At 41.5% G+C, this 27,286-nt stretch overlaps 7 non-coding genes across 7 annotated transcripts; all 7 read left to right on the forward strand.

Moving 5' to 3' along the window:
* The first annotated feature begins 6,187 nt into the window (after positions 1-6,187).
* On the forward strand, positions 6,188-6,260 carry trnat-ugu. The gene has a single exon. It is a non-coding gene; the product is annotated as a tRNA-Thr (tRNA).
* An 8,451-nt stretch (positions 6,261-14,711) lies between these two features.
* Positions 14,712-14,784, forward strand: trnat-ugu. The gene has a single exon. It is a non-coding gene; the product is annotated as a tRNA-Thr (tRNA).
* A 2,332-nt stretch (positions 14,785-17,116) lies between these two features.
* On the forward strand, positions 17,117-17,189 carry trnat-ugu. Its single transcript has one exon. It is a non-coding gene; the product is annotated as a tRNA-Thr (tRNA).
* Positions 17,190-20,145: 2,956 nt separating this feature from the next.
* trnat-ugu lies at positions 20,146-20,218 on the forward strand. Its single transcript has one exon. It is a non-coding gene; the product is annotated as a tRNA-Thr (tRNA).
* Positions 20,219-22,202: 1,984 nt separating this feature from the next.
* On the forward strand, positions 22,203-22,275 carry trnat-ugu. The gene has a single exon. It is a non-coding gene; the product is annotated as a tRNA-Thr (tRNA).
* A 1,984-nt stretch (positions 22,276-24,259) lies between these two features.
* Positions 24,260-24,332, forward strand: trnat-ugu. The gene has a single exon. It is a non-coding gene; the product is annotated as a tRNA-Thr (tRNA).
* Positions 24,333-27,192: 2,860 nt separating this feature from the next.
* trnat-ugu lies at positions 27,193-27,265 on the forward strand. The gene has a single exon. It is a non-coding gene; the product is annotated as a tRNA-Thr (tRNA).
* Positions 27,266-27,286: the final 21 nt, after the last annotated feature.

Below are 27,286 nucleotides of genomic sequence, written 5' to 3' on the forward strand. Positions count from 1 at the left end.
ACTATAGAGGAAGCATCTTCTTCTATTTGTCTGTTTACTTTAAGGTTGATGCCCCACAACTCTCATAGTGAGGTAGTCACCCGCAATAGCAGAGATTCATCGCTGGCGACTAACTCGCTCCATGGGGCATCAAACTCAAGCTAAATGGTAGACGTTGCCTGCTGGAGGAAACTTTGTGTGACATGGAAAGCCGAAGTGATGCATGGGCCTAAGTATGTCCAGCACAAGCCAATTCATTGAACTTGAGTCAAAAAGAGGTAATAAGACAAAAAACAAAAACAGTAGCACTGGTACTTATGCAAGTATCTGTATAAAACATTACAGGGAAAGGGAAAAGAAACCGTATACATTACCAGATTGATATTTATAGAGACAAAAACCCACTTAAAAAGAGAAAACCTGTAGAAAAAAAGGAGATAGGAGAACAGTTGGGTTGGATGATGTTTATGTTTTATAGAGGTGAATTATTACATATGTACAGATATGGGACCCATTATCGAGAATGCTTGGGACCTGGAGTTTTCCGGATAAGGGGTCATTCCATAATTCGGATCTCCTACCTTAAGTCTACAAAACAAAATTTTAAACAGTTATTAAACCCAATAGGATTGTTTTTCCTCCAATAAGGATTAATTATATTTAAGTTTGGATCAAGTACAAGGTACTGTTTTATTATTACAGAGAATAAGGAAATTTTTAAAAATATGAATTATTTGATTAAAATGGAGTATATGGGAGATGGCCTTTCCGTAATTCTAAACTTTCTTGATAAAGGGTTTCCGAATAAGGGGTCCGATACCTGTGCTATTTTCTATAAAGTATTAACCCAATTGCATAATACTCACTTGGGCTGCAAGGAAACGTATCCTTATAAAGAAAATAATCAAGCAGAGAATGGGAACAGCCAGCAGCAGTCCTTTGGTGCACAGTATCGGATCTGCACTAATGGAACTGATCACTGTGCCCAATATAATGCCAAGTACAACAGACACACATTTGCCTAATTCATATAGCGTGCTATAAACAATAATAGTTGCAATATAGTCTAAATAACAGCTATGCATATGTAGCATTGCCATCTTGGGGGTTTAACTAGCCACTTTTGTCTATTTTTAAAGTTGCCTAATGTTACAATTGTGCTTATACATTGAATTGAAAATATGTCTAGCAATCTATTACACAAGACTACTCAGTTTGAAATCACGTGCAAAATATCCAAATTAAGACTTCCTTTCTTCTTGTCAATTTTAGGATTAATCACAAAGACTTGTACGCCGGGTTTCATTACCAACAACAGCCAATCAGATTTCAGTCAGCGACTTCACATATTTTTCAAACCAACATGAAGTTTGTTTTCAAACTCCCATTTCTAGTTTAAAATATTTTTTTTGGATATTTCAGATATTATTAAAATATGATATATATAATATTACTAATATACAGTATATATACCTCACCTACTCCTGAGGGGCCACACACAGACTGATGGTATACAGTTTGGATAAAGCATACCTCACAGCTTTATTTTCATTTTACAAAATTTTTTTTGCTTTCACTGTGTTACAGTAGTGGTCTCATAATATGCACAATCTAAAAATCAATTAAACCCAAATGGGTGGGATGCTCAATAAATGTCTGCAATCCAGAACCAAAGAAAACATTTTCAACAGGAAAAGATATTAAAATTATTTTTTTTTTCATTTTTTCAGTGGGTATTTCTGATCTCTGGTGCATGCAGTGCTGTTTGGACCTGCCGAGTATATATAAAAGGCACAATTCCAACAGCCTTTAGGCATTGGAGGCTGCTTTCTTGGACAGCGCAACAGTGACTGACTCCCCAATATTTAAATATTTATTTCATGCAGTAACTCATATATTTAAGCCCTTATTTAGATTAAGGGCAATGAATAGCATTTTCTGTATAATAAAACAAGTGTATTGTGTATTTTCCGTGGATGCAGAGCACTTGGGGGCAGATTTATCAAAGTACGATTTTCGTACCTTTAAAAAGCACAATACAGAAAAATTGTATAAAATACAATTTTTTTTGTATTGTGCTTTTTAAAGTATGAAAAATTTGTATCTTGAAATACGAAAAAATCTAATCTAATCGTATAATGTCCGAAAAGTACGTTTTTTTCGTATCCGAATGATCGTAAACTGCAGGAAAACCTTTCTGACTTTGATCCTTCTGTGCATGATTCCTCCCATAGGACTCAATGGCACTGTGCAGCTCCAACATGGCCCAAGGAAAATCACGATACCGAAGCTTGAATGAATCCGAAACTTTCATACTCGGCGCGTCAATACGATTTTGTCACGCTCTTTTGTTGTGAAAAACGAAAAAGTCGAGCAAATGTACGCAAAAGTCGTAAAAATACGAATTTTTTTGTATTCAGACTTGTCGTACTTTGATGAATGTGCCCCTTGGTAAAGCCATTCTTACTGAGGTCATTAAGACTAAAAGGGGCATATTTATTATAGTGTGTAAGCCAACATCACTGGTGATGGTGCCCGTAGCAACCAACCAAACCCTTACTTTTGTTTTGTAGCTTGAAGGTGACTGTTTAAATCTAATTACTGATTGGTTTCTATAGACAACATCACCAGTGATGTTGGCTTACACCCTATAATAAATTTGCCCCCACGTGCATCCTTAATTGTGATTGCCCAGCCTAATGCTTGTTTATGGACATCCATGCACCTGCTGATTGGTCATTAATAGGGAGTAGATAACTTAAGGGACAATCTTCCTAAAAACCTTTAATGTCTTTTATATACAGGAGTGGTTACTGTTCTAATATATAGGAGCAGAAACACAATCTGCAGCATAACATGCCAAAATAATGCAAACAGTGGCACAAACACCTATTACATTAGTAAGAGCTGCCATATGGCTAAACTTGCAAAGCCATTTTCAATTGACAGAAATGACATAATGACTAATTTAAAATATAGTGTATTGCACCGCCATACTGTCCTAGCAAACCCTGTAGAGAAGCTATGGCTATTGAGTGATGAAAGAGCGTTGTGATGTTTAACCTAGTCCACTCATTTTTCCCAAGATAAATCACTTTCTCTACTCAGCAGTGGAAATGTAAATTCTATGTCAGGACTAATACAGCATTTACTTTTCCAGTAGCAAAGTAATGTCTTTAAAATACTATGCTAGGTGTTCTATGGATCACTTGGCTCAGGGGTTAATGCATTGGTCTTGTAAACTGGGGCTCATGAAGTCTCTGGGGCTTTGGCTTACTTTTCAGTTAATAATTATAGTACACAAAAAAACTCTCAGCCAGGAAAAACATTAGAAACTTAGCAGGGAGCATGTATGGTATATGACTGAATCAATACCGCAGGATGAGTGGGTGCGCTTGTGCACCTATAATACAGTTGGCAGCAGTTTCAGGCACTCTCTCCATTCATTATTGTTCAGTGCCATCTAAGGCAGTGATCCCCAACCAGTGGCAGAGTAACATGTTGCTCACCAACCCCTTTGGATGTTGCACCCAGTGTCCTCAAAGCAGGTGCTTATTTTTCAATTCCTAGCTTGGAGGCAAGGTTTGGATGCAGTGCACAGCGTTTGAGTTGGATTCACGGAATGGGTGCAATTTTGCTCATAAATGCCCATCAGCCATTCATATAAGAAGCATACTGGTACTGTGAACATTAATAGAAGACATTTTCAGTTTAATTTAGTGCAAAAAGCTTTGCACAGAGAAGGCAGCGATACTACATAAGGTGCTATCTTGTTATGTATTATAATATTGTGGTACAGTCTTCAGCTTCAACAAAATAGGACAGGTTTACTTAATCAGGTGCTAATTCACACAAATTAAACCGTCAGTAGCAACCATTTAGCAGTTAGCTTTGAACAGTCTAGTACCAGTTAGAAAATGAAAGCAAAGATCTGACTGGTTGCTGTGGGTAACTCCACTGGGGCAAAAGGGCCAAACTGGTCAAGAAAGAGGCAGAGATTGGGGCTGTAAAAAAACATGGTTGGCTGATTGAGGTATGTTAAAAAAAATTCTCCCCTCTGCAATAATACAAGCTGTTTGTATGGGCATATACACATCCATACAAACAGCTTCTATACACTAATAGACACATACTGAAGCTGGGACTAAGATTATTCCACCAGAGAAATTTTATTGCACACAGTGTGTGAGCCAGTGATACACTATAATGGCGGATCCAAAATACATCTTTAGGACACATTAATCCAATTAAAACAAAATTTCATTTTATCAATAACATTCTTAAAAACCCACAGGACACACAGTAATATGGTTCTGAGAGCTGGGAGGGAGAATAACTGGATTATTGGGTTGAGGGAGTTAGGACCTAAAGGCAAATTCTCCGATAAAAAATGTAGAACTAAATAAATGTCATTTTGGTGGGACAGAAATAGAATTTAGCCCAGTCTGGCTTCCCAATCATTGCCAGTGAAGACCACCTAACATAAATATGGCTCCTGCACTTTCTTTCTTCCCTGGCATCAGGGGAATGGGTTTCAGCTCTGGGAATGGGTTTCCCTGCTGGTGAATGGGCAGTCCCTAACTAATAATTCTTACCCAGGCATCCCACCCTACCCAGAATGCAGCATGAAGGGGTTCAATGAAGGAGACAGTGAAGCTATGTAAGGGTCTGATTGGCTCACTTAGCTCATAAAAGGATAAGAGTCTGGCCTCATGGTCCAGTAAGATTCTGATTCTGTTGCAGGAAGGGACATGGGACAACTTGGTTTCTATCCTGTCATACATCACTGAATAGTTATTATCCCATCTGTACAAACACCAGGACTTGTTATTTTCCCCTATCCAGGACGGTACCCCCTCCCTCTCTATACTGGGATAAGCCACCCCTACCTTCCAGTTATCTGATTCACTGCCTTCCACATCCCAGTAATGTCGCCCTAATGGGAAAGGATTGGTGCTTAAAGCCTGAGGATACTGAAACTTCTCTGGGGCTCGTGGGTAATATTGGTCTGTACAAGAGTTGGACAGAGATTTCCAGTCATCTGATATAGTTAGTTGATTACCAGCTATGTTTATATCCAGTAACATGTCTGTAGCCTCCTGCCCAGGGAACCAGCACCCCTTTACCATAGTCACAATGTCAACTAAGCCTGTGTGTAATATCACATTGATATCCAAATCCTCTACAGTCGGGACCATTATATCATCAGTCTCTCTGCTTTCGTAATCCTCCCCCTCGTCCCCACCAAAGGCAGCTCGATCTGATTCCCATTCCTGTAAGACAGTTAGGGGATCTGCCATGTTGCACAACTCGGCAATGTAATGGATCCTCTTAGACAGCTCATTCTTCTCTATTTCCATCTGCTGGATTAAGTCCAAGAGTTTGAGGGAAATCTCATCTTTCTGCCTGGAGATCTCACTCAGAACCTTCTTCTCTAGGGCTTCCAGCTCTTCCCTGATGCCCCTAAACATGGTAGTGACTCGCTTGGTCTCATCAGCTGCTTTTTCTCTGACTTCTCTCCTGAGCTCCTGCAGTCTTTGTGATTCTTTCTCATTATCCTCTCTCTCTCTGGACAGTTTCTCCAGAACTTTTCCCAGTGACTTTTTCTTTTTTGCAGAGGCTTCATTCAGCATCTCCACCCAGTGGCCCCTGTGCTCCTCACCCACCCAGCAGGACACACAGATGCAGGTATAGTCCTCGCAGCAGTAATATTTCAGGAGTTCATCATGTACTGAGCATTTTCTCACCCCCAAGCGCATTGTGGGGTCTGTTAAGATGTGTTTCACTGATTTGCTGTGCATCCTCAGATGCTTATTACAAACAAAAGCCTCACAGTGCAGGCAGTATTTAACAGCGGGAACATGAGAGTCACAGTAGGAGCAGAAATTCCCAGTCTCCTGTGTTTCCGACTGAGCAGAAAAGAGTCGTTCTGTTATGTTACTCAGGGTTTTGTTCCTCTGCAGGGCACTGAGCTCCTGTTCGGCAGCTGCCATTGCTAGAAGAGCAGGACTGGCTTAATCTCACACAGGGAGCGGCAAGTTTATTGCGTGGCCATCCATTTCCTGTTAACTCTTTCAGTTCCATTTCTTTTATCCCCAGTCTGGTGACGGAAGGAGCACGTGCCACTCCCAAAATTTACTTTTCCACTGCTGTGTAGAAAACGTAATATAAGTTGTAAATTTTGAACAAGTTTCAAGGTTTGCCGTCTGGCTCCATAGCTCAGTGGTTAGAGCACTGGTCTTGTAAACCAGGGGTCACGAGTTCAATTCTCGTTGGGGCCTGAGGGTTCTTTTGAGGTAATCACCTTAACAAAACTCTCTGCCAAGTATAGAACTAAGGCACAAATTGTATCTAGCAATACACGTCAATTAATTTCCTACATGCTATAAGTAAATGCTACCTGCTGATTGGGTGCTTTGAGTTTTCCCAACTAGAGTAGCCTTCCACCCAGAGCAGTGATCCCCAACCAGTGGCTCAGGAGTAACATGTTGCACGCCAACCTTTTGGATGTTGCTCCCAGTGGCCCCAAAGCAGGTGCTCATTTTTTAATTTCTGACTTGAAGGCAAGTTTTGGAGGCATAAAGAGCATATATTCTGCCAAACAGAACCTCATGCAGTCTGCCAGTGTACACAGGGCTACCAAATAACCAATCACAGCTCTCATTGGGCACCCTAGGTACTTTTTCATGCTTGTGTTGCTCCAACTTTTTTATATTAATTTTGGCTCAAAGGTTGGGGACCTCTGACCTAGAGTATTTTTATTGCACAATACTGAATAATGATCAAAATCACAAAGTGCCTTTACCTTGATTGCAGCATGCTCTATATGTTGTTCTGGGTTAGATCGCATAGAGTCACAATGTACCCAGTCTAGAACATACAACTGTGGAATGATTGAGTAGTACATTTCCTAGCTAAGCCGCAAGAAGCACTCTTTGCTTTTCTTGCAAATACTCTTCATAAACTTTGGCTACAGACACATATTCACAAAAAAGCAAGGTGCAAAAACAGCCATAAGGCTCCCTGTTGTTCATCTAGTTGTATCCAAGGGCTTAGCTCTTTGCACTTCTAGAATGGAGCACAAATAACTTCTCATAACTCAGAATATAGTGCTACCTGCAGGGTCTAACTGGGGGGTGCAGGGCCCACCAGGGCTGCCGCCCCAGGGGCCCGCACCCCCCCAAGGTGCCTCCTCTGACCGCTTCCCCCGCAGGGGCCCCCGCCATGCACCCCTAAACCGACCTCCCCGCAGGGCCCCTGTCCGACATCCTCCCCTGAACGTGTATGTGAAACATGCCAGGGGAGGACATCGGAGGCCAGAGGAAGCAGCAATAGGGTTGGGTCTGGGCCGCTTGGGCCCACCAGGTATTTCCCCAGTGGCCCGGTGGCCCAGTCCTACTATGGCTACCTGCACCTGGCAGTGATTGCCAAAACCACTGGGACCCCCCTCCCCAGCTTGTAGCCTACAGTATGGTTATATGCACCTTTTATAGAGGTGCAGAGGGCAACAACTTCCTTGAGAACAAGTGTTCTGTGCATTATTTCTGTGCTGCTTACTACTCTTGGGCCAATAATTATTGGGCTTTAATCAATGATACACCCTATTTGGTGAATGCACCAGCAATTTTAATAGAATTTTGTGTTGATGTTTCCAATAGAAATTTTATTTAATTTTATTTTTTTACTTACTTTTATCCTTGTACAGTACAGAACTATGCTGTTGTGGTTGTCCATATGCTTTTCCTAAAAGTACTGACAAAAGGCAATTTATAATATATTATAAGAGTATAATTCAAAATGTTGGGTCATTGGCTGGACTGCCATTGGATCTTTTATCAGCTTTGGAAACATACAAGTGGGTTCATTAGAAATCGCTGTTGGTATGAGCTCCCCTGAGAATATAGGTCCCTGAAGATTTCTACAAATGTATAGTTACAGATATGCCACACTCTACATCCCTTTAGCACTGGATTTAAATTAAAGATTGTTTGGGATTTCTATGTACTTGCTATGACTCTCTGAATATTACTGAGGTGATTCAGTTTACAGAAACAGTGGAGATATATGTAGAAATATGAAATGAACCTTCTTAACTATATGAGATTGTAGTAAGATCTGCAAAATAGATTGTTCAGCTGGACTGAACTTGAATTTTTATGGGAAATCCATCAGCTCAGGTTCCTCTTGTCATCAAGTGCAGCTATGTTTCCATTATATGTGTATTGTAGGGTTGTTTGAGTTTCCAAAGACTCACCCAGACATATTTATACAAGGCGAAGAATTTTACTGAGCATGACAGCATGCTGAAATGAAATGTGGAGGTCGCTGAATATTGAGGTGTTTGTATTTGCTGGTAACGTATATTCAACGTCTATTTACCTTTCCATTCAAGTAGAAAATTGTAATGATTTTTGGTACATAGTCTCTGAGCTGTACAGTGTAAGGTCATTTTACAAATCAATTAAATACGTAGAACTGATCCCCTCTGCTGATAAGGTTTTTGCATTAGACTAATTAGAGCGTGTAAGGAATATCATAAGATTTCTATTGACTTTGGCACTCTTTAGGGCTCATTTATGAACACAAGTGTGGTCATGGATACAATTGTTGGGCTTGTAGACACCATTCATTATAGGTAATTCCTCTAAAACACACTCTTTGAACTTGCTTGTATTGTGCACCTATTGATAGAGGGGACCATGGAGCTACTGTCACCCTGAAGGTGGCATAATTCCATTGTTCCAATTGCAGGCTGCAACAATAGGCACAGCAGACTAAAGAATCATATTGAGACGTTGTTTTAACACCAAATGCCAGTAATTACACAGTTTTCACTCTGACCGGGAGTGCCCATATTCACCTTCATACATTCCTTCATAACCCCCATGAATAAAGTGCTGCTGAAGGTAGGAAGTGATATATTCATGGGGAAGACTTTATCCACAGACACTGATGTTGGGCTAGGGTAAAGAAAGTGAAAAAAACACTTTCACATTTTGCATCACACCACCATCTCTCTTTGTACCCTTTTTTTCTTGGCTGGGCTTCCATTAAATATATTTGCTGTGAAATTGTACATTTTCAGGAAATGTTCTAGTTGTATTTGCTGTTGCATTCATGAAGAGCATGACTATCCAGCTGTAGGCCCATGGGTCTGCAAGGGTATTAATCTCTCAAAGAAATGTAATGGCTTCAAATATCTCAGTGGGCCTCTTTGTATAATTATTTTATAATAACTAGTCACTAACAGCCCCAGACTGACAATCTGTGGGTTCCGGCAAATGCCAAAGGGGCTGCTGTAAGGTGCCATAGACAGTCACTATTTATTGGGCTGCTGGGGGCTGTTTGTGCCTCTGTGTACTTGAGATGCCAGAGGGGCTGCTGTAAGATGCCATAGACAGTCACTATTGGGCTGGTGGGGGCTGTTTGGGCCTCTGTGTACCTGAAATGCCAGGGCCTATTCTGTATCCCAGTCCACGCCTTGTAATCAAATATGTAAAATATTGTACATACAAGGTTGAATTGTCTTTTTTCCTTTTGCTCTCATTCTCCCTTTAGTACTGCATAGATATAAACAAATTAACAGAATGCTTGACAACATTAAAGCATTTTGAAATTGTACCCCAGCTCTGGACATGTCCATTTAATGGGATACTGGCATGATTTTATGGTGTACTTTTTATTTCTAAATTACACTGTTTACATAGCAAATAATTCACTCTACCATTCAAAATTTTATTCTTAAACCAACAAATGTATTTTTTATCTGTAATATTGGTGTGTAGGCGCCATCTCAGTGCATTGTGCCTGAGTCTGAGCTTTTAGAAGGAGCCAGCGCTACACATTAGAACTGCTTTCAGGTAACCTATTGTTTCTCCTGCACCCATGTAACTGGAGGAGTCCCAAGCCAGACTTGGATTTCTTACTATTGAGTGCTATTCTGATACCTACTGAGAGCTGCTATCTTGCTCCCTTCCCATTGTTCTGCTGATCGGCTGCTGGGAGGGAAAGGGAGGGGGGGTGATATCACTACAACTTGCAGTGCAGCAGTAAAGTGTGACAGTTTATCTGAAGCATTTTGAAAACACATGTTTTCCTATGACAATATTTCTTTAAGATATATAATGAATTGTCAATTGGATTTCTATAAAATAATTAATATTTTACACATTACATGTATATGTTGTTTGTGTGCACTGTGAATCCTGTGATCCCAGGAGGCGGCCCCCTAATTCTTAAAATGGCAATATTCTATTTAGGATTACGCAATAGCATAATAGGATTGGTTAGCTCTTTGAGTTTCCAAGACAAGGTTCAAATCCCTGCACTGTCTGTTTACTGAGATTGTATTTCATACTGCTCTGCTTGCTTTATAACTTGAAGTTTTAAATATGAAATATACTGCCCTGGCCTCTTTGTAACCTCAGGGGACAGGAGATTCTACAGCACTGGCTTGCCTTTTTGTATGGTATAGACATGATTGGCCAAATCCCAAACCAAATCTGAAAGGGAGGAAAAAGAACAAAGGTTTTATGATTTTTAAAAATGTACGACCAAATGTCAAGTGATACTTAGGGGCCCATTTACTTACTCACGAACGGGCCGAATGCGTCCGATTGCGTTTTTTTCGTAATGTTGGTGGGGCATCATCTCAACTTCTGAGTCCTGTCCTTTAAATCCATTATGGAGACTTTAATTGCACTTTACACAATGGGTTACATTTGGAGACATATTTGTTTGTTGCTACTGTGCTTGTTATTAGCAATGTGGCTGTTCAGATAGTATTGCGACCACCCAGATAGTATTGCAACTACTCAGATAGTATTGTGCCTACCCAGATAGTATTGTGCCTACCCAGATAATATTGTGCCTACCCAGATAGTATTGTGGCTACCCAGATAGTATTGTGCCTACCCAGATAGTATTGTGCCTACCCAGATAGTATTGTGGCTACCCAGATAGTATTGTGGCTTCCCTGATAGTATTGTGGCTACCCAGTTAGTATTGTGGCTTCCCTGATAGTATTGTGGCTACCCAGATAGTATTGTGCCTACCCAGATAGTATTGTGGCTACCCAGATAGTATTGTGGCTTCCCTGATAGTATTGTGGCTACCCAGTTAGTATTGAGACTACCCAGATAGTATTGTACCTACCCAGATAGTATTGTGGCTACCCAGATAGTATTGTGGCTACTCAGATAGTATTACTTACTCACGAACGGGCCGAATGCGTCCGATTGCGTTTTTTTCGTAATGATCGGTATTTGGCGATTTTTTCGGAAAATTATCGCGACTTTTTCGTTGCCATCCGAATGTTGTGCAAAATCTGGCGATTTTTTCGTAGCGTTAAAACTTGCGCGAAAAGTCGCGCCTTTTTCGTAGCCATTCTGAAAGTTGCGCAAAATGTTGAGATTTTTTTTGTAGCGTTCGGATTCATTCAAGCTTCAGTATTGTGACTTCCCTTGGGCCAGATTGGAGCTGCAGGGTGCCATTGAGTCCTATGGGAGGCTTCCAAAATCATGCTAAGTCTGAAAGTTTCGGCCGCTGCTTACGAGCGCTCAATACGAAAAAGTCGCGACAAGATACGAGCAAATCGTAATAGCTACGAAAAACTCGTGTTTTTTCGCGAAAATCGTATTGGTAACGAAAAAGTCGTGACAATTTCCGAAAAGTTGTAAAGGCGCCGAAAAAATCGCAAAAAATACGAAAAAGTCGCAAAATGTTCGTTTTCCAATTGGAATTTTTCCAATTCGGATTCGAATTCGTGTCTTAGTAAATCAGCCCCTTAGGGTTCAGATTTGTTTTGACTTGATATGAGTAGAGGTATGTGTGGATTAGTGATATGTGGGTCAGGAAAAACTCAACCCGCACCTGACCCTAACCTGCAACTGTTACCATTGTAGGACCCACACCCATCTCTCACCCACATTTATCCACTCTGTACACTATTTCTGTGTGCACCTTCGGTTCCAAGACAGGAAAACATTGTGAGCAGAGGAAGAGTGCACCTCCCCAGTCTGACGCAAGCTGCAATGGTCGCCCAAATTACAACCCTAACCTGCCTGACCTAGGGGTAAACCTATGGGTGAACCTGCACATCGCTAGTGTGGATACAGTGCTGTTTCCAAATAGATCATAATAGTCATAAATTTAAAGTTCCCCAGAACATTAGTTTTTAAACCATTCCCAGGCAATGGTGAGACATAGAAATGATGAATGCTGTCTTGGTCAATTAGTTGCATGTACTAGTAACAACTAGCTTAATCCAATATGGAGAAGAGCGTGGGTCAAGGATGGGCATTATTTGTAGTGCAGAGAATGTAATTGCACTAAGAAGAGACAATATTCCAATTTAATTTTGGTTCTTAAAGATACCAAGAGTTGCTTTTTGGCCTCATGGCAGCAGCACCCGTATAGCAATTTTGTATTATTAAATATGGCTCAACAAGTAAATTCTTGCTTTAACCTAGATCTGAGAAAGGCTATTGGAGATCTGAAACACAAAGGTCCTGGAGAAGTCTACACAGTGTGACATACAGGCGGAGCACTGTGATGGATCCCACCTGGCACTTACTGATTCTATTACGAATATGCTGCACGATGAAATAAGTCATATTACTCAAACACTGGCCGTTTTTTATTTAATGATATGTGCCATTCCCATAATTTACTGAATGGTAACCTACAACATATTAGTTGGTGGGGCAACATCTCAACTTCTGAGTCCTGCCCTTTAAATCCATTATGGAGACTTTAATTGCACTTTACACAATGGGTTACATTTGGAGACATATTTGTTTGTTGCTACTGTGCTTGTTATTAGCAATGTGGCTGTTCAGATAGTATTGCGACCACCCAGATTGTATTGCAACTACTCAGATAGTATTGTGCCTACCCAGATAGTATTGTGCCTACCCAGATAGTATTGCGACTACCCAGATAGTATTGTGCCTACCCAGATAGTATTGTGCCTACCCAGATAGTATTGTGGCTACCCAGATAGTATTGTGCCTACCCAGATAGTATTGTGCCTACCCAGATAGTATTGTGCCTACCCAGATAGTATTGCGACTACCCAGATAGTATTGTGCCTACCCAGATAGTATTGTGCCTACCCAGATAGTATTGCGACTACCCAGATAGTATTGTGCCTACCCAGATAGTATTGTGGCTACCCAGATAGTATTGTGGCTACCCAGATAGTATTGTGGCTACCCAGATAGTATTGCGACTACCCAGATAGTATTGTACCTACCCAGATAGTATTGTGGATACCCAGATAGTATTGTGCCTACCCAGATAGTATTGTGGCTACCCAGATAGTATTGTGACTACCCAGATAGTATTGTGCCTACCCAGATAGTATTGTGCCTACCCAGATAGTATTGTGCCTACCCAGATAGTATTGTGCCTACCCAGATAGTATTGTGCCTACCCAGATAGTATTGCGACTACCCAGATAGTATTGTGCCTACCCAGATAGTATTGTGGCTACCCAGATAGTATTGTGGCTACCCAGATAGTATTGTGGCTACCCAGATAGTATTGCGACTACCCAGATAGTATTGTACCTACCCAGATAGTATTGTGGATACCCAGATAGTATTGTGCCTACCCAGATAGTATTGTGGCTACCCAGATAGTATTGTGGCTACCCAGATAGTATTGTGGCTACCCAGATAGTATTGCGACTACCCAGATAGTATTGTACCTACCCAGATAGTATTGTGGCTACTCAGATAGTATTGCGACCACCCAGATAGTATTGCAACCACCAAGATAGTATTGCAACCACCAAGATAGTATTGCAACTACCAAGATAGTATTGCAACTACCAAGATAGTATTGCGACCACCCAGATAGTATTGCAACTACTCAGATAGTATTGCGATTACCCAGATAATATTGTGCCTACCCAGATAGTATTGTGGCTACCCAGATAGTATTGCGACTACCCAGATAGTATTGTGCCTACCCAGATAGTATTGTGGCTACCCAGATTGTATTGTGGCTACCCAGATAATATTGTGGCTACTCAGATAGTATTGCGACCACCCAGATAGTATTGCGACCACCCAGATAGTATTGCGATCACCCAGATAGTATTGCGACCACCCAGATAGTATTGCAACTACTCAGATAGTATTGCGATTACCCAGATAATATTGTGCCTACCCAGATAGTATTGTGGCTACCCAGATAGTATTGCGACTACCCAGATAGTATTGTGCCTACCCAGATAGTATTGTGGCTACCCAGATTGTATTGTGGCTACCCAGATAATATTGTGGCTACTCAGATAGTATTGCGACCACCCAGATAGTATTGCGACCACCCAGATAGTATTGCGATCACCCAGATAGTATTGCGACCACCCAGATAGTATTTTGGTTCAATGGACAGAATACTGAGAACAGCAAGAAATTGTACCCAGGAATCCAGCAGACGGGCAACCTACAAACAAGCAAGGAACTAAGAGGGAACTAGCACTGATTGCTGTTTTGGTACCAAAATGTACATTTAATGAAAGTTGTTATGCAATGTCCTTTTTCTGGCTTCCAGGTCACAAGACCTGTGTCTTTTAACACCATTGATTATAAACCCTAAAGGAGCTTTGGGGATTCTGGTGACTGAAGAAAGAGCAAGTTCCACTCACAGAATTTACTTTTCCGCTGCTGTGTAGCAAGAGTAATTGTTTGTAAATACTGAGCCAGATTCATCAAGCTTTGCCTGGCTCCATAGCTCAGTGGTTAGAGCACTGGTCTTGTAAACCAGGGGTCGCGAGTTCAATTCTCGCTGGGGCCTGTGGTTTCATTTCGGACAAACTTTACAAGACTAAAACTTACGCACACACAGTGTCCCATATCTTGTAAAAGAAATCACATAGATGTGCACTTTCCTACATGCTGTGAGTTAATGCTAGCTTCTGGGTACTTTTGGTTATTACAACTAGAGTAGGCTTGCACCTAAAATATCGTTAAGTTTTCACTCACTGAGCCATATTTACTAATGATTAAAAACCAAAAAGATGTTCTTATAGTCACCTTAACACCCAGGTACCCCAGTTCGACTCTGCTCTCAAGTTCACTTGGAGGGGACTGTACAAAAGGAGTAACAGTTAAAACCATTAGGAAATGGGAAACAGACCTGCAGATCCAGTTAGATATAGATGACTGGGAAAGGGCATTCAGGGCAGTGTAACAAGCTAGCAAATGTGCCAACCACCTGGAATACTGTTCCAAATTATTGCTGAGACGGTACCTTAGCCCACACCGGCTCGCCCAAATGTACCCCACAGCTTCACCCTTATGCTGGCGACAGTGTGGTTTCTGGTAGTGTCCTGTCATCCAAGGTACACTCTCACTTTATGGCAACCAAGAACGCTCCAAATTTCCTTGGCTCTCACTGCAGTAATGACTCTTCTACATGTCTTACCACCTGACCTAGAGAAGGAGAAAGTCTTTCTTAGCCACCTTGTTGCCCATTTATGGAAATCCGCATCCACCCCACACTCTTCCAGATCCTCAAAGAGGGGAAAAAACATATGCACAGAGAAGAGATTAAACACTGATGCACTGCGTATATCCCACCAATGGACCCATCACTCAACTGAAACTATCAGTAACCACCTAGAATAACAATTACATAGCAGACCTGGTAAACAAGGGTGGCCCATATTCTAACCCTTACTAACACTCCCTTCTTGCACCCCTCTATCCCATGGGAAATGTAACTGTATCATCAGAGGTTTGCAAGAATGTTTTTCATTTACTGTTCCCGTTTTTTTCAAAATGTAAAACTCAATACATATATATTTCAATAAAGACTATTAGGGGAGGTATAGGGTGTCACTCATCTAGAACTCAAATCCATGGATTGATTTTGTAGAACATTTCCTGCTACAAGAAGTTCTATCTCCTCCCCTTTTGCAAACAACATTGAAAAACTTCTACTGACGCAATGGCTTATTTTACTTTGCTCAAACGAGCAGAATGTAAACAGCAACACATACGGCTTTCAATAGAAAATATGTTTACACATAAGATAGTATTGTGATTACCCAGATAGTATTGCGACTACCCAGATAGTATTGTGCCTACCCAGATAGTATTGTGGCTACCCAGATAGTATTGTGGCTACCCAGATAGTATTGCGGCTACCCAGATAGTATTGCGACTACCCAGATAGTATTGTACCTACCCAGATAGTATTGTGGCTACCCAGATAGTATTGTGGCTACCCAGATAGTATTGCGACCACCCAGATAGTATTGCAACCACCAAGATAGTATTGCGATTACCCAGATAATATTGAGATTACCCAGATAATATTGTGCCTACCCAGATAGTATTGTGGCTACCCAGATAGTACTGCGACTACCCAGATAGTATTGTGCCTACCCAGATAGTATTGTGGCTACCCAGATAAAATTGTGGCTACTCAGATAGTATTGCGACCACCCAGATAGTATTGCAACCACCAAGATAGTATTGCGATTACCCAGATAATATTGCGATTACCCAGATAATATTGTGCCTACCCAGATAGTATTGTGGCTACCCAGATAGTACTGCGGCTACCCAGATAGTATTGTGCCTACCCAGATAGTATTGTGGCTACCCAGATTGTATTGTGGCTACCCAGATAGTATTGTGGCTACCCAGATAGTATTGTGGCTACTCAGATAGTATTGCGACCACCCAGATAGTATTGCGACCACCCAGATAGTATTGCAACTACCAAGATAGTATTGCGACCACCCAGATAGTATTGCAACTACCCAGATAGTATTTTGGTTCAATGGACAGAATACTGAGAACAGCAAGAAATTGTACCCAGGAATCCAGCAGACGGGCAACCTACAAACAAGCAAGGAACTAAGAGGGAACTAGCACTGATTGCTGTTTTGGTACCAAAATGTACATTTAATGAAAGTTGTTATGCAATGTCCTTTTTCTGGCTTCCAGGTCACAAGACCTGTGTCTTTTAACACCATTGATTATAAACCCTAAAGGAGCTTTGGGGATTCTGGTGACTGAAGAAAGAACAAGTTCCACTCACAGAATTTACTTTTCCGCTGCTGTGTAGCAAGAGTAATTGTTTGTAAATACTGAGCCAGATTTATGAAGCTTTGCCTGGCTCCATAGCTCAGTGGTTAGAGCACTGGTCTTGTAAACCAGGGGTCGCGAGTTCAATTCTCGCTGGGGCCTGTGGTTTCTTTTCAGCTAAGCACATTCACAATATAACAATATTCACAATAAAATTACTCTGCCAATAATAGGAGCTACTCTAAAAATTTGGTTAGAAATAAGAGACGAATGGGCAATATCCCCCCACCCATCTCCCAATACTCCACTACTAAATAATCTAGACTTCCCTCCAAGCCTAGAGAAAAGAACCTTCGACCATTGGGCTGAGACCAACAACAGAACAACAGTTCTAGCAGACCTACTATCTGCCAAAGGCTTATTACCCCTAGAAACAATACAGAAGTCTAGACATACTCGCCCAAGGGACATATGGTGCTATAGACAATTACATCACTACTGTACCTCCAGTAACCTATCTAAAGCAATCAGAGAAGTCACATGGTGGGAACAAATGATGCACCTCTCAGGCAGAATAAAAAAACCACTATCCACAATCTATAAAGGGTTAATAAAAAACTCTCTCTGTAGAGACGAAACCTTGGAATATAAATGGGAGACAAAGCTAGGGATCAATATTAACTCCAAGACCTGGTTACAGATCTATAGATCTATGCACAAAAGCTCCATATCATCAAAAACCCAAGAAGCAAATTACAAATTAATTTCTCAATGGTATTATACTCCCATTAGACTAAACAAAATGTTTAGTAGTGTATCAAAATTATGTTGGAGATGCCTTAACCAAAATGGCACATATAAACATATCTGGTTTGACTGCCCAAAAATTAAAACATTCTGGACCAATGTCATGGAAATAATACAAAGAACAGTCCCACTCCACCCGAAGGTTAAACTTGCTGCCTTAATAGTACTACACTATGATTCTATAACAAACCAAGTGGTTACAAATCAATTATTGCTTTTTATGGTCCAAGCAGCGAAATCCCTAATCCCTAAGAAATGGCTCCAGAAATCCCCCCCTACCATCTCAGAATGGTTCTCCACTATGGAAGAAATCAAAAAATTTGAAGAGATTAAGGCCATGAGACATGGCACTTTCTCTAACCTAAGGAAAACCTGGGCACCCTGGTACAAAAACAATTGAGATTTGATAAAACAACTATGCTAACCTGCCTAGAGGACCACCATTATCATTATCATTAATACCTTTCCTCAAGTATACCCTACCAGGTCTGATCATCCGAAAGATGTACTGTTTGTATTTGCATTATGAATATGTTAATTGACAACCCTTTTGTAAAATATGCATAAACCTGTTTAAACACCTGATTATTATACTTACCAGAATGACAAGTCTGCAAATTTCTCTGTTTTTTCCCCTCCTTCCCCATCCCTCTTCCTTTCTGTATCCCTCCTAAAAAAACCAATAAAGAAAGAATTATAAAAAAAATTACTCTGCCAAGTGTAAAACGGAAAACAGGTATCCGGTTAATAAAGAAAAATTCTAACTAGAGAAGTTAAAGGAACAGTAACACCAAAAAATGAAAGTAATTAAAATAAAATGCACTGTTGCCCTGCACTGGTAAAACTGGTGTGTTTGCTACAGTAACACTACTATAATTTATATAATAAGCTGCTGTGTAGCAATGGGGGCAGCCATTCAAGCTGGGAAAAGGAGAAAAGGCACAGGTTACATAGCAGATAACAGATAAGTTCTGTAAAGTTCAATGGGAACCTGCACAGCTTATCTGTTATTTGTAACCTGTGTCTTTTCTCCTTTTTTCAATTTGAATGGCTGCCCCCATGGCTACAGAGCAGCTTTGTTTATATAAATTATAGTAGTGTTTCTGAAGCAAACACACAACTTTTACCAGTGCAGGGCAGCAGCACATTATATTTTAATTACATTGATACACTTTCATTTTTTGATGCTGTACTCCTTTAAGGACTATATACCCTGATTATTATATATGGCCTAGGTGCACAGACCTCCAGAAACCTTCAACTCACAGGAGAAACTTTAAACCAAAATACCTCAAAAATACATGGATTGGCTAGAGACAACAACCAGAAAAGAACAAAAGACAGCAAAATTTTTCAACACATGGTTTACATACATATATGCCCTACCTCAACCAATCAGATATCTCATAGTTTACACATTCAGGCAAACTACGTGGTATGATACGGAAATACTCAAAGAACATCCATTTGTAGTCGAAGCATCCCAGTATATTCAAAACTTACAAAACCAAGGAGCCGACCAGCAGATACAAAGACCCCCCAGGAGCCAACAAATAAACAGACTGTTGGCCATATACCAGCAGTAAAAGCAAACTTCCCACAGGACTCAAAGGACAAATAGGTATGAGCAGAAAGTTCAAAGTAATTGTTAAACTATGTATCAATAATCTCTAAAACCTTGTTACAAACATGATGTAAACGAAAAAAATACTTCATTATGAAAACTGCTGTAACAAGAACTTTGATCATCAAAAAATAAAAAAACAATGATTAAAAAAAAAAAAAATACCTCAAAAATGAGATCAAGGCTGGCATTAGAGAGAAGTGGATGGAATAGCAAAAAAGTGGTGCAGTTAAAACATGTTTGTTCTATTTAAACAAAAAACATCTCAAACATAGACAGCCTGACGCTATCCATGCCAAAGGAAACAAAGTATTTAAAGTGATCAAACAACCAATCAAAATACAAAATTAAATATCCAATCACAAGACCCCATTTATCCACCAATCAGATAACACTTCTCATACCAAGGATATCATTGATGACCCAGGCATAGAAAATGGTGCGTTTTATTAAACAGATTATCACTATTAAAATTTATATGTGTCCTCCCACCAGCCTAAATATATATTTGCAAAAGAGGGGGCAAATTTAGCACCCATGGTGGTACCACAAAATTTTTGAACACTTGAAGTACGTGGCCACTATCTTTAAGTCTTTAGCTCAGTAATCTACGTAAAGGTTGAAGAAGGTAGTCACTAAGAGTAAAGCGTGTTGTAAATACTGAACCAGATTTACTAAGAACAGCCTGGCTCCATAGCTCAGTGGTTAGAGCACTGGTCTTGTAAACCAGGGGTCGCGAGTTCAATTCTCGCTGGGGCCTAAACTTTCTTTTCAGGTAATCACATTCACAATATATACAGATAACTCTGCCAAGTGTAAATATAAAAACAGATTTCTCAAAAGGTAGTTTATTCCTACACCAGTGCTGTTGAACTGGCAGCCTGTGGCCCCCTGTCTGTCTGGCTGCTGTGATTGCTTACCTTTGTGTAAACTTCAAATGGTATCACTACTGAGATTTAATGGTCCCCTACCCTGTAATGGTTTACACCTCAGATTAAGGGCTCTGGCACACGGGGAGATTAGTCACCCGCGACAAATCTCCCTGTTCGCGGGCGACTAATCTCCCCGAGTTGCCACACGCGGCGGCGCGATTTCGGCAAATCGCCGAAAATGCCTCGCGAGGCAACTAATCTCCCCGTGTGCCAGAGCCCTTAGGCAGTAAACCCCTGTATTTTATAAACATCTAATCTCACAAATTGTAATCCCTACATTGTTCACCCCCTGCAGTGTTCACACCTCAGGCTCAGACTGTAAGACCCCACATTTTTCAACTGTTCACACCTCAGACAGACTGTAGGAGCAGTGCCAGCAACATAGGGGAGGCAGAGAATGGCACACACAGGCAGGGTAGGGAAGGCAGAGTATGGCACACACAGGCAGGGTAGGGAAGGCAGAGTATGGCACATATAGGCAGTACTCTACCTGTACTATGCTGCCTGTGTGCGCCATACTCTGCCTTCCCTATGTTGCCTGTGTTGGCCATACTCTGCCTGTCCTGTGCTGCCTGTGTGCGCCATACTCAACCTGCCCTATGCTGCCTGTGTGTGCCATACTCTGCCTGTCCTGTGCTGCCTGTGTGTGCCATACTCTGCCTGCCCTATGCTGCCTGTGTGTGCCATACTCTGCCTGTTCTGTGCTGCCTGTGTGTGCCATACTCTGCCTGCCCTATGCTGCCTGTATGTGCCATACTCTGCCTGTCCTATGCTGCCTGTATGTGCCATACTCTGCCTGTCCTATGCTACCTGTGTGTGCCATACTCTGCCTGTGTGTTCCCTATGCTGCCTGTGGGAGGGAACCTGGCAGGGGTTTGTTCTGGGCCCTGGCAGGGGTTGTCCCTAAGGTGTGTAATTATATGCTGGGGGTTGCTGTGCAGGGGAAGAGTTAGCATAGGGATTTAAGGGTGTGTCTTAATATGACATAATATAATTCTTTCACATGTGAATGAAGGGTGATATCCCTACAGTGAGCACCAACCATTTGGGTTTTTGCTACGCTACTACCATTAATGTGGGTATGGTCTTAAAGGAACAGTAACAGTAAAAAATGAAAGAGCTTTAAAGTAATAAAAATATAATGCACTGTTGCCCTGCACTGGTAAAACTGGTGTGTTTGCTACAGTAACACTACTATAATTTATATAATAAGCTGCTGTGTAGCCATGGGGGCAGCCATTCAAGCTGGAAAAAAGGAGAAAAGGCACAGGTTACATAGCAGATAACAGATAAGTTATGTAGTATACAATAGTGTTTTATCTGTTATCTGCTATATGCCTATGCCTTTTCTCCTTTCAATGGCTGCCTCCATGGCTACATAGCAGCTTATTTATATAAATTATAGTAGACTTTCTGAAGTAAACACACAACTTTTACCAGTGCAGGGCAGCAGCACATTATATTTTAGTTACTTTTATACACTTTCATTTTTTGGTGTTACTGTTCCTTTAAAAGCTCTTTGATAACATGGGTGTGGTTTGAAGTGGATGTGGTTTAAAAATGGGAGTGGTCAAAACTGGCTTCCATTATTGGCCCTCCACCATGTAGGCCAGAAAAATAGTGCTCCAGCTCTAGTAACACCAATTAATGAGATGTTTGCATTCTAACATTCCATGGTCATGAGTAAATGCTACTTGTTGATTTGTTATTAGGGTTATTACATCTAGAGTATCATTAATGGCATGTAATCTCTTTGATCTATATTTAGTAATGATCAAAATCATTAAGTTTATGCACAGATCTACAAGAAATGGCTCCATAGCTCAGTGGTTAGAGCACTGGTCTTGTAAACCAGGGGTCGCGAGTTCAATTCTCGCTGGGGCCTAAACTTTCTTTTCAGGTAATCACATTCACAATATATACAGATAACTCTGCCAAGTGTAAATATAAAAACAGATTTCTCAAAAGGTAGTTTATTCCTACACCAGTGCTGTTGAACTGGCAGCCTGTGGCCCCCTGTCTGTCTGGCTGCTGTGATTGCTTACCTTTGTGTAAACTTCAAATGGTATCACTACTGAGATTTAATGGTCCCCTACCCTGTAATGGTTTACACCTCAGATTAAGGGCTCTGGCACACGGGGAGATTAGTCACCCGCGACAAATCTCCCTGTTCGCGGGCGACTAATCTCCCCGAGTTGCCACACGCGGCGGCGCGATTTCGGCAAATCGCCGAAAATGCCTCGCGAGGCAACTAATCTCCCCGTGTGCCAGAGCCCTTAGGCAGTAAACCCCTGTATTTTATAAACATCTAATCTCACAAATTGTAATCCCTACATTGTTCACCCCCTGCAGTGTTCACACCTCAGGCTCAGACTGTAAGACCCCACATTTTTCAACTGTTCACACCTCAGACAGACTGTAGGAGCAGTGCCAGCAACATAGGGGAGGCAGAGAATGGCACACACAGGCAGGGTAGGGAAGGCAGAGTATGGCACACACAGGCAGGGTAGGGAAGGCAGAGTATGGCACATATAGGCAGTACTCTACCTGTACTATGCTGCCTGTGTGCGCCATACTCTGCCTTCCCTATGTTGCCTGTGTTGGCCATACTCTGCCTGTCCTGTGCTGCCTGTGTGCGCCATACTCAACCTGCCCTATGCTGCCTGTGTGTGCCATACTCTGCCTGTCCTGTGCTGCCTGTGTGTGCCATACTCTGCCTGCCCTATGCTGCCTGTGTGTGCCATACTCTGCCTGTTCTGTGCTGCCTGTGTGTGCCATACTCTGCCTGCCCTATGCTGCCTGTATGTGCCATACTCTGCCTGTCCTATGCTGCCTGTATGTGCCATACTCTGCCTGTCCTATGCTACCTGTGTGTGCCATACTCTGCCTGTGTGTTCCCTATGCTGCCTGTGGGAGGGAACCTGGCAGGGGTTTGTTCTGGGCCCTGGCAGGGGTTGTCCCTAAGGTGTGTAATTATATGCTGGGGGTTGCTGTGCAGGGGAAGAGTTAGCATAGGGATTTAAGGGTGTGTCTTAATATGACATAATATAATTCTTTCACATGTGAATGAAGGGTGATATCCCTACAGTGAGCACCAACCATTTGGGTTTTTGCTACGCTACTACCATTAATGTGGGTATGGTCTTAAAGGAACAGTAACAGTAAAAAATGAAAGAGCTTTAAAGTAATAAAAATATAATGCACTGTTGCCCTGCACTGGTAAAACTAGTATGTTTGCTACAGTAACACTACTATAATTTATATAATAAGCTGCTGTGTAGCCATGGGGGCAGCCATTCAAGCTGGAAAAAAGGAGAAAAGGCACAGGTTACATAGCAGATAACAGATAAGTTATGTAGTATACAATAGTGTTTTATCTGTTATCTGCTATATGCCTATGCCTTTTCTCCTTTCAATGGCTGCCTCCATGGCTACATAGCAGCTTATTTATATAAATTATAGTAGACTTTCTGAAGTAAACACACAACTTTTACCAGTGCAGGGCAGCAGCACATTATATTTTAGTTACTTTTATACACTTTCATTTTTTGGTGTTACTGTTCCTTTAAAAGCTCTTTGATAACATGGGTGTGGTTTGAAGTGGATGTGGTTTAAAAATGGGAGTGGTCAAAACTGGCTTCCATTATTGGCCCTCCACCATGTAGGCCAGAAAAATAGTGCTCCAGCTCTAGTAACACCAATTAATGAGATGTTTGCATTCTAACATTCCATGGTCATGAGTAAATGCTACTTGTTGATTTGTTATTAGGGTTATTACATCTAGAGTATCATTAATGGCATGTAATCTCTTTGATCTATATTTAGTAATGATCAAAATCATTAAGTTTATGCACGGATCTACAAGAAATGGCTCCATAGCTCAGTGGTTAGAGCACTGGTCTTGTAAACCAGGGGTCGCGAGTTCAATTCTCGCTGGGGCCTGAGAGTTATTTTTAAGTAATCTTATTCCCAATACACAGAAAGCTCTAACGAGAATATAGCTTAAGCTGGCCATACACTATACCAGTGATCCCCAACCAGTGGCTCATGAGCAACATATTCCTTACCACCCCCTTTGATGTTGTTCCCAGTCAGCTCAATGCTGGTTCTTATTTCTAATTCCTGGCTTGGAGGTAAGTTTTAGAAGCAGGGAGACAGTTTTACTCCAACTGAGCCACCTACAGGCCAGCAGTCCACATGGGGCTATCAAATAGCCAATCACAGTCAATATTTGGCATCCCCAAAGACCCTGTTACATCGGAGTGTGGCTCACAAGTGAAAAAGGTTGGGGATCCCTGCAATACACGATCTAAAGAACTGGCCAAACAAGCTGATCAACATCTGGCTGATTTTCAGGCTGTACATGGGCAGATAATCTGCCCAATTGGTCGGAAGGGCCTAAATTGGCAGCTTAAATCAGCCTGTGTATGGCCAGCTTAAAGCTGGCCATACACGCACCGATACTATCGTACGAAACCTCGTTTCGTACGATATTCGGTGCGTGTATGGCATGTCGGCGAGTCGACCAATATCGCAGGAAGCTGCTGATATCGGACGACTCGCCGATCGGTCACGTTAGAAAATTTTGATCGGGCGCCATAGAAGGCGCCTGACCAAAATCTGCCGTCAGGGCTGAATCGGCAGAAGGAGGTAGAAATCCTATTGTTTCTACCTCCTTATCTGCTGTTTCAGCCCTGACTGTGTGTGGCGGATCTGACAATGTTTAGTGCGACCGACGGTCGCACGAAACATTGTTAGATCGCCTCGTGTATGGCCAGCTTAAGACTCCATAGTGCTCCATATCTGAAAAAATATATCAATGCTACCTGCTGATTGAGTACATTGGGTGTGTTCAGTGTTCATTTAGAACCTTGCCAATATATTATTCTAACAAATATGCACTAAATATATTTTGTTGGTGGATTCTATAAGGCAGGGTCCTCTATATTCACGTGGAGGCACAGGGGGCTGTGCAGTAGGAGTAATGGTTAATAACCATTAGGGGAGGTCTAGTCTCCAATGAATCTAGATGAGGGTGTCTAGTCCCCCATACATCATTAGCCACAGGGTGTCACTTATCTAGAACTCAAACCAGTAAAAGAGTAGAACATTTCCTGGCTCAGCTACAAGAACCTGTATTGCCAACCTTTTGCAAATAACAGTGAAAAACTTCTACTGACGTTGAGTTTACTTTGCTCAAAGGAGCAGAATGTAAACAGCCAGACGCATAAAGCTTTCAACTGAAAATACATTAACACATAAAATGAAACCACTAAAAATGTGTCATTTGCTTTGGGTGGAGGTCACCTTTAATGGCTATTGGAAAGTTTTTTAGAATTATATTTTCCTTAAAGGAATATGTATCAGTCAATAGAGCTTCTCCAGCAGAATCCTGCATTGAAATCTGCTTTTCAAAAGCACAAACAGATTTTTTTTTTTATATAATTTTGAAATTTCCCATGGGGCTAGCCATATTCTTCATTTCCCAGAGTGCCAGAGCCATGTGACCTGTGCTCTGATAAACTTCAGTCACACTTTACTGCTGCGCTGCAAGTTGGAGTGATATCCCCCCCCCTCCCAGCAGCCGATCAGTAGAACAATGGGAAGGGAGCAAGATAGCAGCTCCCAGTAGGTATCAGAATAGCACTCAATAGTAAGAAATCCAAGTCCGGCTTGGGACTCCTCCAGTTACATGGGAGTAGGAGAAACAGGTTACCTGAAAGCAGTTCTAATGTGTAGCGCTGGCTCCTTCTGAAAGCTCAGACTCAGGCACAATGCACTGTAGAAAAAAAAGTAGACATGGCGCCTACACACCAATATTACTAAAAAATACATTTGTTGGTTCAAAAATAGCATTTTAAATGGAATTAATTATGCTGCTCTTCTGTCTACACAGTAGCTTTCCTTATATAAACTATAGTAGCCTTTCTGAGGGAAACACCCCAGTTGTACTAGTGCAGGGACACAGTGCATTATACTGTAATTACTTTTATATTTTGTTGTTACTGTTCCTTTAAATTTTTGCTCTACTCTTTAATTGTCTGCTGCCAAAGATCACTTCTTATTGCATTTTCACATTTTTTCTTGCTCCTGTTCTGCCTTTTTTATCTTTTATTTTCAATCAACCTTGGTTTGACAATGGCAGCCACTGCTATTCACTCCCCTAGGAATACATTTCTATGTTACTTTGTTCCTGCCAGGATCAGTCTGGATTCAATCCCTGAACTGTGTGCTAGAATGTAAATCGCCGGTGGGATGGCATACGGGGTGTCGAAATCCTCTCAAGGCAACTTCGGCAAATCGCCGTGCCACCCCACCCACGATTTACATTCTAGCCAGTGGGATGGCATTGCAGGGAGATTAGTCGCCCGTGACAACAGAGATTTGTCACGGGGCAACTAATCTCCCCGTGTGTCACGGACTCTCATCTGCCAGCCTCTCCTTGGTGTCTCTCCTCAACACTTCATATGTCTTTGTCTCTTTCTCTTCACCTCCATTTTTCTTTCACATAGTTTTTTCTGGTTTCAGTGTGATGAGTCGATGGCCAATATTGAACATGATTTGCTAAGCATTGCCTGGCTTTATAGCTCAGTGGTTGAAGCACAAACAGTGCTATAAATAGCCAAAATACGGCATGCTGAAGCCATCGCTGTACCACAGAAGCCAAGAGCCTATTGTTCTTTGCTCAGCATTGGAAAAGTGAATTGCAGGTCAGGACACACACAGCATTTACTTTTCCTCTGCTGAGTTGTTAAAGTAATATATCTTCTAAATATTGAGCTATTGCATTGGGTGCTATCTCGGCTCCATAGCTCAGTGGTTAGAGCACTGGTCTTGTAAACCAGGGGTCGCGAGTTCAATTCTCGCTGGGGCCTGTGGTTTCTTTTCGGACAAAC

This window comes from Xenopus tropicalis, chromosome 4 (assembly GCF_000004195.4).
Source record: "Xenopus tropicalis strain Nigerian chromosome 4, UCB_Xtro_10.0, whole genome shotgun sequence".
In the NCBI taxonomy this organism is placed as follows: Eukaryota; Metazoa; Chordata; class Amphibia; order Anura; family Pipidae; genus Xenopus; species Xenopus tropicalis.